This window comes from Acromyrmex echinatior, unplaced genomic scaffold (genome assembly GCF_024713525.1).
Source record: "Acromyrmex echinatior isolate Ae372 unplaced genomic scaffold, ASM2471352v2 Scaffold28, whole genome shotgun sequence".
Taxonomy (NCBI): Eukaryota; Metazoa; Arthropoda; class Insecta; order Hymenoptera; family Formicidae; genus Acromyrmex; species Acromyrmex echinatior.
Genome location: NW_028259062.1, coordinates 87,314 through 101,001, shown reverse-complemented (window position 1 = coordinate 101,001; position 13,688 = coordinate 87,314). Strand labels below are relative to the sequence as shown.

The following is a 13,688-nucleotide window of genomic DNA, read 5'->3' as shown; positions in this document are numbered from 1 at the left end:
GCACGAATTGAACGTGTCGATCAACATAATGAACATAAACATTATCCGCGTAGAATGTAACGTGACCGCGGGCGTGTATAGCAATGACAAAAGCGCGCACACGGTGCACGAATTTTCGCCGAATCGCCAGGATATAAGATATCGGAGAGGCTGGCGTAGATCATTTACCTGCCAATCATCGCACGAAGCATTATGGATCTAATGATATCGTCAACCAGAACGGAGGATTGCTCGATTTTCGAGAAGAGATCATCGTTAGATTGCACGTACGATGACGATAGTGATAACATGAGCGTGAGATGCTCATGCTGAACGGAAAGGAACGCACGCAGAGATAACGCATTCTTTACAAGGCTGGTGACGTCATAGCTCGATAACACTCACTTAGCTGCATCAAAAAGAAGAAGAAGCTCAGCGCGTCGAACGTTACATTTTTAAAGTCTTCGGGATTCGCGGTGTGCAACATTTGAGATAATTGATATCCTAAACATTGAAGACAAACCGATCTTCGACGATCGCATCGTCAAGATTGAGACTCACACATACAATCCGTTCGCCAATACAACATTCAGGTATAGCGACGAGATAAGAATACTCATACAGCAACAGGATCTACACATTGCCGTACGAAAGCTTTCTATACATCGAGGGAAAACTGACGAAGAACAAAGTGGTCCAGGGTGCTCACGTGACATTGGGAAATAATTGCGTTGCGTTCATATTCGATGAGATTATTCGATATATTGAACTCAATGGCGTGACGATTGCAACAGAACTGTGGACTGTAATAGAAACGTGGGTATAACTAGCACGCTCAAAAACTATATACCAGGTGTACAAATATGAAATGCGGATTTTTTTCAAAAAAAAACACGTTAAATTCGGAAGAATGATAAAAAGTGGTTTATAAAATATGCTCCATTGCTAGTTACACATTTTTCCCATCCTTCGATAATTTGTGGATACCACGCCAATAAAAATCTTCCCCTTTTGCCGCGAACCATTCATCGAGCCATTTTTTCACATTTTCGTACGAACCAAAGCGCTGCTCAGCAAGTGCGTGACCCATCGATGCAAATAAGTGGTAATCGGAAGGAGCCAAGTCTGGTGAGTAAGCCGCATGGGCTAGCACTTCCCAGCTGAATGCTTCCAACGTGTCGCGAATCGGTTTTGCCGTATGCGATGGAGCATTGTCATGGAGAAAAATGATCTTGTGTTGCCTTTTTCGATATTCTGGTCGTTTTTCGAGTAGCAAACGGTTCAAATCGATCAATTGTTATTTGTAGCGTTTGGTATTAAGCATTTCAGCAAGCTTTAACAGCTGATAATAGACCACACCCTTCTGGTCCCACCAAACACAGAGCACCGTCTTCCTGCCAAAGTGATTCGGACTTGCGGTCGATGTGGATGGTGCACCTGGATCTATTTATGATTTTTTGCGCTTGGGATTCTCAAAATATATCCACTTTTCATTCCCAGTAACGATACGATGCAAGAACGACTTTCTTTTGTAAGTTCGAGTAAAATTTCACATATGTTTTTGCGCCTCTCCATCTGCCTCTCGTTCAACTCATGTGATATCCATCTGCCGACTTTCTGAATCTTTCGTAGGCGATTGGAAACAGCTTGTTGACTAACGCTTAATTGCTCTGCGAGTTGTTTTTGTGTTTGTGAATCGTCTTCGTCCAATAATGCTTGCAATTTTACATCTTCGTATCTTTTTGACGGTTTTCCGTGTTCCTTGTCTGCAACATCGAAATCACCACTTTTAAAACGCCGAAACCATCGTTTACACGTATCTTACGATGGAGCATGTTCACCATAAGCTTCTCGAAGTAATCGGTATGATTCAGCAGCAGTTTTCTTCAAATGAAAACAAAAAATTAATGCTGTCCACGAATGCTCTTTATTTGGCACAAATTTCGACATATTGAACACAGTAAAACAATATTATGCAAACACTTTTTCAATTTATCACTTATGCGCGTTTGACACTTATTGATGGCACAACAAAATGGCATATACGTCAAATCTTTATACTACACACTGCAGTGGTGCACCATCTATTGTCTCAAATCCGCACTTCGTACTTGTACACCTGGTAATAGTGTCATCCGACAGAACTGTCTGGAATGCCGGCTGGGATGCGCAGACTACTGCGGGATACTTTAATTTTTGCGTATCGCTCTACGTACTGCTGGGATTTTGCGAAGATTGCAAACGCGTGATGATCAACGCTCGAGTTGATTTTAATACGACGACACCAATTATCTGACGGGAGATCCAGCGACAGAGCCAAATTATTCACAGTACAGTGTGGCGAATGCCACACATGTTATTGAGCGAGATAAATAAGCTGTCGATACTGCACGCTTTGGAGAACGGGCGATATCTTAGCATGGCTTTTTGCTCGTGGGATCTGTATGAGTTTCCATTTTTGCAGATCACAATCAAGCATTTGTAGGTCATCAAGATGGCTACTCAGCTCGAGAAGCCGCGTTATGTCATTTTCGCTATGCAAACAGGTCGAAAAAACATCATGTCCGAGGATATACCTGTAAATCGATTCGATGACTGCAAATTAACCAATGCGAAACTCTACCTGAGTTCGAAATGTCCGTACGATGACCTGAATCTGGATTTTGATAAAAACAGATGTGCGATTTTGTACGATTTGTACACGCGTTTCTGCAAAGGCTACTACGAGTATCTCGAGCCGAGTCTCACCTTTATAACTTTTTTACGTAATGGCCCGTTCGTGATCATCAATTGCCCTCGACAGAACAAATCGGTCAAAAGTGGCACCGTGAACGTGTGATTAGACTTTGAATGTAAGGAGAACGTGCTCGCAAATACAACAGCTTATTGTTTCATCATACACGATCGCGTGGTTCGTGATATAATCCATTAACCAACGTTGTGCGCAAAATCATCTAAGTGCATCTCTATGGTATAAAATCTACGATACGCCGCAATCGACTGCAGTCTTCTCGACAATATGCTCGTGCCAACATTCGTGGATCTGCAAGGATTCATCGTTAACAAAAAATTTATCATGAAGGAAGTGACGATGCTGAAAACAGGAGACTGTTCTTACGCATTACATTTTTACGTTCCGTGCCAAGGAAATTTTTCAAGATCCGACAAGTCTTGCGCTTCCTGGTTGAGTGCTTATTACCATGGATTGCGATGGGAGGACGTTAAGGGGCGCGAGAAACGAACATGGTTGTGGAATTTGTTTCTGGACGATGAGCGAGAATGCATGTACATCCAGACCTTGGATACAGTTTACGAAGACATGGAATTTTTAACTCATCTGTATGTTGCTAATATTATGCGATATAGACAACATGTTAAGAATTACGCGTTGCAAAATGTATTGCAAATACGCTGCTGGAAAAGTTTCTGCAATCTAATATTTCCAATGACGCCAACGTTCTGCTACTATCATATCCATAAAATTAGACATTTTTACCTATAATTCAGTTGACAGTTTGTATCCAAGCCAACTAGTTTTGTTTGCATAGTATTTTAAAAGAAATTATTAGGTGTACAAATAAGTTTCCGTCGTTTGACAAAAGACGGCGCCACTAGCAAGCTATGGTTAAAATTATCTGATGTAAAACATTATATCGTAAGGTTGGACATCTGTCAACAACATAACTTTGAAATACTAGCGATTTTGTATCAGCATCATATTTTTTTTTTGTGCGAAAATGCCGAGTTTTGAGCCGAATAAGCGTCATTTGCGGGAACTTTTGATTTACTTCTTTAATTTGAAGAAATCTGCAGCTGAGGCTCATCAATTGCTTGTAGAAGCATATGGTGAGACTGCCTTAAGTGAGAGAAGTTGTCGTGAATGGTTTTAAAAATTTAAGAACGGTGAATTTGACGTCGAAGACAAAGAACGTAGCGGAAGGCCGAAAGTGTACGAAGACGCAGAATTGGAAGCATTATTGAATGAAGATTCGTGCCAAACGCAAAAAGAACTTGCACTTACATTAGGAGCGACTCAACAAGCAATTTCACATCGTTTGAAATCATTGGAAATTATTCAAAAGCAAGGGAATTGGGTTCCATATGAACTGAAGCCGAGAAACGTTGAACGCCGATTTTCCATATGTGAAATGCTGCTTGTCAGGCATAAACGAAAGGGTTTTTTACATCGTATAGTCACTGGTGATGAAAAATGGATCTACTACGATAACCCAAAGAAGAGGAAATCATGGGGATCACCTGGCCATACTTCAACATCGACAGCCAAGCCGAATATTCATGGAAAAAAACTCATGTTGTGTATTTTATTGGGATCAGCTTGATGTCGTGTATTATGAGTTGCTCAAACCGAACGAAACCGTTACTGGGGCTCTCTACCGAACACAATTGATGAGATTGAGCAGAGCACTCAAGGAAAAACGCGCCCCCTACTACTCCAGGCATGACAAAATTATTCTCCTGCATGATAATGCTCGACCACATGTTGCGGTGCTGGTCAAAACCTACATGGAAACACTCAATTGGAAGTTCTACCCCACCCGCCGTATTCATCAGACATTGCCCCTTCCAATTACCATCTATTTCAATCGATGGCGCATGGCCTGTTTGAGCAGCACTTCACATCATATGAAGATATCAAAAATTGGATCGATAATTGGATAACCTCAAAAGATGAAGCGTTCTTCCAATGCGGTATCCGTATGCTACCAAAAAGATGGGAAAAAGTAGTGGCTAGCGATGGACAATACTTTCAATAAAATATTATGTATCGTTCTTTCACAATAAATGCTTAATTTTTGATAAAAAACGACGGAAACTTATTTGTACACCTAATATTTTAAATAATATTCACTGAAAATACTACAGTTTACGTAACATGCATTATAAATTCTCAGTACTGACAGTCAATTTTGAAACACAGCCAAAATCGTCAGATTTTGATGAATTCTCGCCATAAAATTGCCAAATTTTGGTGATTTTTCGCCAACAAAATCGTCAGATTTTAGAAATTTATACTTATGAATGTAACTGTAATTACACTTATGGCGAGTTATTTAAATAATAAATATAAAGTTATGATATTAATCAAAACAAACATTGGCATTAAACAGTAATATTTAATTTATTACAAATTTATTATAACCTTATTACAAAGTAATTTTTTAAAATAAAAACATACAATAAAATATATATGCATGCCTGTTGGAAATTTTTAAAATCATTTAAAAAACAACCAAATGTTTTCTTGCACAAAGAAAGATTCAGTACTAACATCACGACGCTAAAATAGATCGTTATTCATAGTCGATTCTTACATTTAAAACTGTCTTAAGTACGTACAATCTTAAGATGTCATAAATCAACCCGACTGTATTAATATCTTAAGACATTATACATGTATTTAAGACCGTTTTAAAATAAAAACGGGTTATAAATACTGCCTCATGTTTCGCGTTTCATGTTGTACCCTTGCATCTCATGAACATCCATAGACAGAGAGGGCGGAGAGAGAGAGATACCATTCAACTATGTTATCCCTCCCACTATGCATGCAACCAGAGAGAGTGAACAGAAACAGGGTATTACGTATCACAATGTATAATGGATTTGTCGAATTGTTTGGAATGGATTCCGATCGGAATCATTTCATTTTTCATAAGAAACACAATTTGAGGAATAATTGTACAATTCCGATTGGAATCCTCTTGACACGTAGCAACCGTAATGTCTCACGATTCACGATTCTCAACAATTTCAACGCCCGCGAAATTTCAATATTCACTGAGCAATCAGCAGCCACCAATCAAAGTGCATCAAAAAATAGCATGTTTGGAAATGAAGAGAGAGAGAGAGAGAGAGAGAGAGAGAGAATCTCCAAAGATGCCAAAATCAGAAATATCAGTCAAAAAAATCGCCAATCACCAAATCCAAAAATAAAAAGTCACCTAACCAAGTCGAAAATCGCAAATTTGGCGATAAATCGCTATATCTGGCAACACTGCTCGGACGTCGAGCGCCTGCGTCTACGGCGTCACATCGCACGGACGCACGTCTGGACATGGTGGAAGGGATAACATGGGTCGTGTTCCAAAATTACTGCCAGCGCTGAAAATGCAGTTTATGTTACATGCACCATAGATTTTGAATACTGGCAGTCAATTTTGGAATACAACCATCGTGTGCATTGGACAATGTCTCTCTCTAAATCTCTGCCATCTTTTTTTATGAATGTCGCGTAGAGATAACTACCAAAAAAGACTACCAATTGTGAAACGCGAAATATATTTTGTGTCGAGAAGTTGGCATACTCAATCTTTGTCTGACATACTTTATAATGCATCTTAATTTATTTTTATATCCTTTATAATTTCTATCTTAAATTAAATATTGAATAAAAAATTAATGAATAACAGTGCCAATAATTCATATGAATAATAAGTAAAAGGATATCACCAATATAGTAAATGCCATATTAATTATTATTACGAAATTATTAACATATTAGGTGTACAACTCTGCTTCCGCCATTTTCCTATAGATAGCTTTAGCAGTAAGTGGTGTGTGGCGTTGCGAGCGTTAGTCGCGGCGCTGCGAACGTTAGCTGCGGCGCTGCGAGCGCCAGTGGCGGCGCTGCATGCGTCCGTCGCGGCCCTGATACGGTCGTTCTTTCAGTTACTTCTTCCGTTGACTCTCTCTGATGTCATGGCGTGCCGCGTGCAGACCTCGTGTAAGTCTCTGCGATAGTCACTAAGTTAGAACTCGGAAGTTGAGGTTCCGAATTACCTTGTGTATTCCGAGAGACCGATATCGATCACTATTCATGTCTGTGATAATTGTTAGCGTCGTCAGGTAAATTCTTAGAGTGTATTTTCATAGTTCTAATATTGTAACTCCGCGACACGATGCCGGTATCCGAGCTGTCTTACACGCGCAATCACGTCTCTACTTTCTAATCTACATTTGTATTTAGTATTTAGTTAATTAGATATTAAGTGTGTATTAAATCGCCTCATGGCATAAAAATCAGAAGCAGTGAGTAGCGCTCATTCTCAACCTAACGATTTCCCGCCAATTGTCCTTCGCCATGGTTGGCAACCACCGGCGCCATATTGCGTAGCACGTGATCCAATAGCCACAGGTATGTGGCTGTTGGAGCGACTGCTTGATATTAAAATAACTAAATACTAAATACATATAGATTAGAAAATAGAGACGTGATTGCGCGTGTAAGACGGTTCGGATACCGGCATTGTGTCGCGGAGTTACAATACAAGAACTATGAAAATACACTCAAAGTAATTATCTGACGACGCTAATAATTATCACAGACATGAACGGTGATCGATATCGGTCTCGCGGAACACAAAGTAATTCGGAACCTTAACTTCTGAGTTCTAACTTACTGACTATCACAGAGACTTACACGAGGTCCGCACGCGGCACGCCATGACACCAGAGAGAGTGAACGGAAGAAGAAACGGAAAGAACGACCACATCAGCGCCGCGACGGACGCATGCAGCGCCGCCACTGGCGCTCGCAGCGCCGCAGCTAACGTTTGCAGCGCCGCGACCAACATTCGCAACGCTCGCAACGTCACAGGTGGTCGAAATAAATAGATCATAGACGTCACATAATAAACTTGGGCATCTGTCAACATAACCCCATAGAAACATTAGTCGATTTGTGTCTGCATCATAAAGTTATTCTCGATTGAAAATATCAGTTTACGCCAAATTCTCGTCATTTGCGGGAGGTTTCAATTTTCTGCTTCAATATGAAGAAATCTGCGGCTGAGGCTCATCGAATGCTTTCAAATACTTATGGTGAGGCCGCTATTAGTGAAAGAACGTGTGTATTAGTGAAAGATCGTGAGTGGTTTCAACGCTTCAAGAACGGTGATTTGTTTTTGACGTTGAAGACCGGCATAGCGGTAGAAGAGAGAAGGTTTTCGAAGATGCAGAATTGGAGGCATTACTTGATTAAGATTTGTGTCAAAATCAAGAAGAATTAGCACGATCATTGGGAGTGAGTCAACAAACCATTTCAAAACGCCTCAAAGTCATGGGAATGATTCAGAAGCAAAGAAATTGAGTGCCGTACGAGTTGAAGCCGAGAGATGTTGAACGGCGTTTGTTTGCTTGAGAACAGCTGCTTGAAAGGCAAAGACGGAAGGAATTTCTGCATCGCATTGTGACTGGGGACGAAAAATGAGTTCATTATGATAACCCCAAGCGCAGAAAATCATGGGGAGTTCCCGGCCATGCTTCCACGTCGATGGCCAAACCGAATATTCACGGCTCCAAGATCATGCTCTGTATTTGGTGGGACCAGCTCGGCGTAGTGTATTATGAGCTGTTAAAACCGACTGAAAGTCACAAGCGATCAGTATCGAACGCAATTGATGCGTTTGAGCCGAGCATTGAAAGACAAACGGCCGCAATACAACGAGAGACACGATAAAATAATTTTTCAGCATGATAATGCTCGACCCTCATGTTGCGAAAGTGGTCAAGACATACTTGGAAACGTTGAAAGGGGAAGTCCTATCCCACCCGCCATATTCTCTAGACGTTGCTCCCTCTGACTATCACTTATTTCGATCAATGGCACACGGCCTAGCTGACCAGCATTTCCAGTCTTATGAAGAAGTAAAAAATTGGAACCATTCGTGGATCACCTCAAAAGATGATCAGTTTTTTCGACGCGGGATTCGTATGCTGCCCGAAAGATGGAAGAAAGTAGTGGTCAGCGATGGATAATACTTTGAATCATAAATGAATCATAAAATGTATAACCAGTTTTTTACAATAAAGCTTCGAATTTTGGAAAAAAAAACGGCGGAAGCAAAGTTGTACACTTAATAATTAAAATTGTAATACATAAGCAGGGAGATAGACTAAGGATGAAACATAGTGCAGAATAAGACTGCGGAATAGAGCATCATTAAAGCAACCAATCAGCGTTATTCTGCACTTTTCCATCACGCAAATTTTATGTGCTATGTTCACATGGTGCGTCAAAGATCCAAAATGAATATAATTTAAACTACTGCAAGCCCTGCACTACAAGAGCAAGTCAATAAATTCTTAGAAAATCTGTCAGAGAGCACTCGCAGTGTCATGTCACATTACTTTTTGACAAGTAACATCTTTCAACTGATTATTGTCAAATTTTGAACGGAATTCATCGTGTGGTTTCATTTCTGTAGACGATGAAAGTAAACAACCTTTGTATTTTTTGTAAAATGGAAAAAATGAGTTTCATGCAGTGATCAAATATTTATATATGAAAGATTTAACGCTGAAAGAAATCAAAGCCGAGTTGAATAATGTTCATCTGCACTAGCGTTTGCGACTGTATACAATTGGGTGAATGAATTTAAATATGTTCGTACATCCACATGTGATGCACCTTTCGGGACGTCCAATTGAGGCTGTTACGCCAGAAATCATTGATAAAATCCACGATATTGTTTTGACTGATCGAGTGAAAGTGCGCGAGCCTTGTTGAGGCCACATGCATGTAACATGACACAATGATTTCAATTTTGCATGAACAATTGGATACGAAAAAGCTATCGGCAAGATGGGTGCCGCGTTTGCTCACTGTGGACCATAAGCGCGACTGTGTGACGATTTCAAAACAATGTTTGAAGATGTTTCAACATCAATAATTCAGATAAATTTCTACGTCGATTCATTACTGTGGATGAAATATGGATCCATTACTTCACATCCGAGACGAAGGAACAGTCAAAACAATGAACTTCACCGAGTGAACCAGCTCCGAAGAAGGCGAAGAAGTGAAGTCGGCCGGAAAGATGATGGCCACAATTTTTTGGGATGCACGTGGTATAATTCATATCGATTACCTTCCGTCGAAGCAAACGATCAATGGCGATTACTAAGCAGCCTTATTGAACCGTTTCAATTTAAAGAAAAAACGTCCCCATTTGGCGAAGAAGAAAGTGCTCTTCTATCAAGACAATGCACGGGTTCACACGTACTCGGCATCAATAGCCAAATTCAACGAATTCCGCTACGAATTGCTTCCTCATCCAGCATATTCATCAGATTTAGCTCCCTGCGACTATTTCCTGTTTCCAAACCTGAAGAAATGGTTCGGAAGAAAGAGATTTACCACCAGAAAGCAGCTCATCGCCTAAACAGAGGCTTATTTTGAAGGGTTAGACAAATCATATTATTCGGACGGTTTGAAGAATCGTTGGATCAAGTGTATCGAGTTGAAAGGAAACTATATTGAGAAATAAAAATGAATCGATAAAAACAAATGTGTTGTACTATGTTTTTCTAAAAACTTATTGACTTGCCTTCGTACTAACTTTATGTAATTTATTTATTAAAATGAAATATAATTCTTCAAATTGTAAAACAATTATCATTGTGTTGTAGTATTTAATATTTTATAATTGATATTTACAATCTCATAACAATTATTTGAATTGCTCATTTACTATCATTTTTCTGCATCATGTGAACATAGCACACAAAACTTGTGATGGAAAAGTGCGGAAAAGGGCATACAGAAGTTGCACGTAATGCATCATATAAGAATTGTTTTTTTTTTTATCTTGATATTTATATTTATACACTCAGATTTTGTCATTTTGCTTTATTCATCTCAACATTACACTCAATTCCATCATATCAATTAGCATCAAATTATTTTAACCTCTCAAAATACGACGGTTGTTACAAGAACAATGACGCAATCTCTATTCCGCAACATCAAATGCAAAATAGCATTTTGGTTGCTTCAATGAAGCTCTATTCCGCAGTCTTAAGCGGAGAGCACATACTCTTGCATATTGCATAACACATGAAGCATAAGAAAATGAACCAATTAAAATGCTTCATTTCCTTCCTCTTCTTCCACCCCCCCCCCCCTCCTCGGTGAAATAAAGGACTAAAAAAATAAATCTAATTGGTTAATTTTCTTATGCCTCATGTTTTATGTGTTATGTAAAAGTCTGTGTTTCCCGCTTTTTTTATTCCGCACCGTGTGATTTCACCTAAGGAAATTTCACTTAAGCACCAACGAAATACTATTAAAGACTGACAGGAGTTCGCGTCCTCATAAACATTGAAGTGATTAAGAGTTAAAAACTAATAGTATTGTATTTTATGATTTATTAGTTTAATAGACGTATTTATGCATTTAGAACTCAATAATACTCGATTTTTCTTTAAAATTGTAATTTCAGTGTTATCATCAAAGTTTGATTATCAACAGAGCTGATAACTGCAAAGAAAAAATTGTAATTTTCCTGCAATATATAGGATATTATAGCTTTAGAAGTATGCATATTTATTTATGGAATATTTATGTAATAAAAAATCATGAATTTAATAATGTATAAGCCAAATATTTATATTGATAATAGCAAATTTATATCAATTGTCGATTATGTCAGAGTTCTTTAATTACCTCCGGGGCCCTTTTAATACCGCCGAAAAGTTGCTCAGGGTTATCTTTAATAATATCTTTTCGGTGATTTAAGTTAATAAAAGTAGACCGATTTTGCGTTTCGAGTTAAATTTCGATTTTCGATACTCGCTTGTGAACTTGACTGTCCTGTGTGTAATGAGTGCGTCGTAGAAAAAAGTACCACGAACGTAACTTAAGAGTGCGATTACGTGGAGCGCGATACGTGATACGCGGTACAGTAACTAACTAGGCGACTAGGAAAATAGGCGGTATGCGATACGTGGTATCATGTGGTATGGTTGACACTGAACACTAGACATAACCAATAATTATATTTTATAATTACATATTTTATTTAATTATATATAATTTTATTTATACGATGATGTAGTCCTGTAAGTACTGTATAAAGCATTTATCACAATATAGTCTTCAAAAAGTTTGGAAACGTTAAAATATCTCGAAAATGATCAACTCTAGCGGAAAATATATAAGAGCAAAATTATATATAATAACTTTAATATATTTCTGAAATAGATTTCAATTGATTGTATGCCGATTAATAAAAATATTACTTTTTTGATACCTTTTTAGTCATTAAAATGTAGCTATTGCAACTTCATCCTTCGTGGCTTTTGCGGAAATGCTTTTGCACATCACTGTTAACGAGAACATGCACGTCCTAAACGTCAGTGAAGACTCTGTCATTACAATGTGTAGGTGTAAAATGTTTTTATTGTGTATTATTATACGTATTAATTATCAAAATAATTACATAAAATTGATTTTATAATTATTATTTCACAGTACAGAGGTATAACAGTGCAGAGGAGGTTGAAAATGTTTGTGAGGATGTAGCAAAATCAATGCTTCAGATAAGTAGCCTGATGCAAAATATCGACGAATTGTAAATAAATAAAAAAAAAATTAAATTGTAAATATATCGACGGATTGAATATTAAGAGATCCTTCTCCTTTGGAAATCAGAAGCAGAATCAATAATTTTTGGTTATGTCCAGTTTAGCCGACCATATCGCGTAACGTGTACTCGGCATTTATATTTCTTACTCCATTTATTTCTTTCGCTGATATTACTAGAGCACTAGGTATTCACGTCCACCATTTTTATTCCCTTTCCCACTCCTTGCTCTGTCTCCATTCCATCACTGAGTTGTGACGGATTATAGTCATTACAGGTTATGATTTGTATAATATTTGCTGCTTGAAATTTTGAAGCTCCTTTCATTCCATTTTTGCTCTCAAAATCAGTTGAATATCTATCATAATATTAGTGCAGGACCTAAAGAATGTCTGACGTTCAGGTTATTTCTAGATAAGATGCCAAATATGTATGTCAATTTGAAGAAAAAGATTAAAATTTCTCATCTGCGAAAAAGTGTAGTGATGTTTATTCACAAGTCATGTATTTATTTTATAGCAATACAGCAAGCTATCGACGAATATTATCTTCAGGAAATTTAAATAATCGAATACCTTTTTCTGATCTATTGATACAGTTTATCGCAACGCAACAAGGCATCTTATAAATTTTTTGTTAATATATAATTTCAGTTTTTTTTCATATCCTTCTTTTCGTCTCTTAGTTTTATGGTAAAATTTCGAAGTGCAGAAATACATAAATACGAAGCTACAAGGTTTCCAATAGCTTAAAAGCTATAACCTATAATAATAAGTAACGACAACAAACAATACAACAAACAACCATAACCTTCTCTGCTCAGTAGCGGACAGAGCAAGGAGTGGGGAAAGGAGTAAAAATGGTGGATGTGCGAATACTCATGTTTATAGTGCCTTAATATTACATGAAATGTGGTTTGCAGCACGGTGACAAACTCACATTAGTATGAATTTTTTTAAATATATTAACTTATTTTTATGAACACTTTATCGATACTTTTATTTTTTTAGCAGATTTACTTAATATTATAATTGCGTTTAAATCAATTAATTTCATTAAAAAGTGCATAGCAATGTATAGTAATGTGAGTTTATTACTAACCCGCGTCGCAAACCGCGCTCCATGTAATAGAGGAGAAAAGAAGCGGCACGATTTGCGCGATTCGTACAGTTACCTACACACAGTTAGTTCTGTACCGCGTACTGCATACCGCGCTCCATGTACCCTAACTTCGTAAAGGCGATTTTGTTCAGGAGGTACAAACTCCTCTCTTAATAGAAATGAGGACAGGTTCTCTAGTGCCGTCTGAGACTATGGCACCGG

The 13,688-nt window shown here is 38.1% G+C and overlaps 2 long non-coding RNA genes across 2 annotated transcripts; one reads left to right on the top strand and one right to left on the bottom strand.

Moving 5' to 3' along the window:
- The first annotated feature begins 10,549 nt into the window (after positions 1-10,549).
- LOC147906479 (uncharacterized) lies at positions 10,550-12,388 on the top strand. Its single transcript, XR_015548398.1, has 2 exons — positions 10,550-12,162; positions 12,254-12,388. It is a non-coding gene; the product is annotated as an uncharacterized LOC147906479 (long non-coding RNA).
- Positions 12,162-13,688, bottom strand: LOC147906478 (uncharacterized). Its single transcript, XR_015548399.1, has 2 exons — positions 12,941-13,688; positions 12,162-12,832 (listed from the first exon to the last, which is right to left on the bottom strand). It is a non-coding gene; the product is annotated as an uncharacterized LOC147906478 (long non-coding RNA).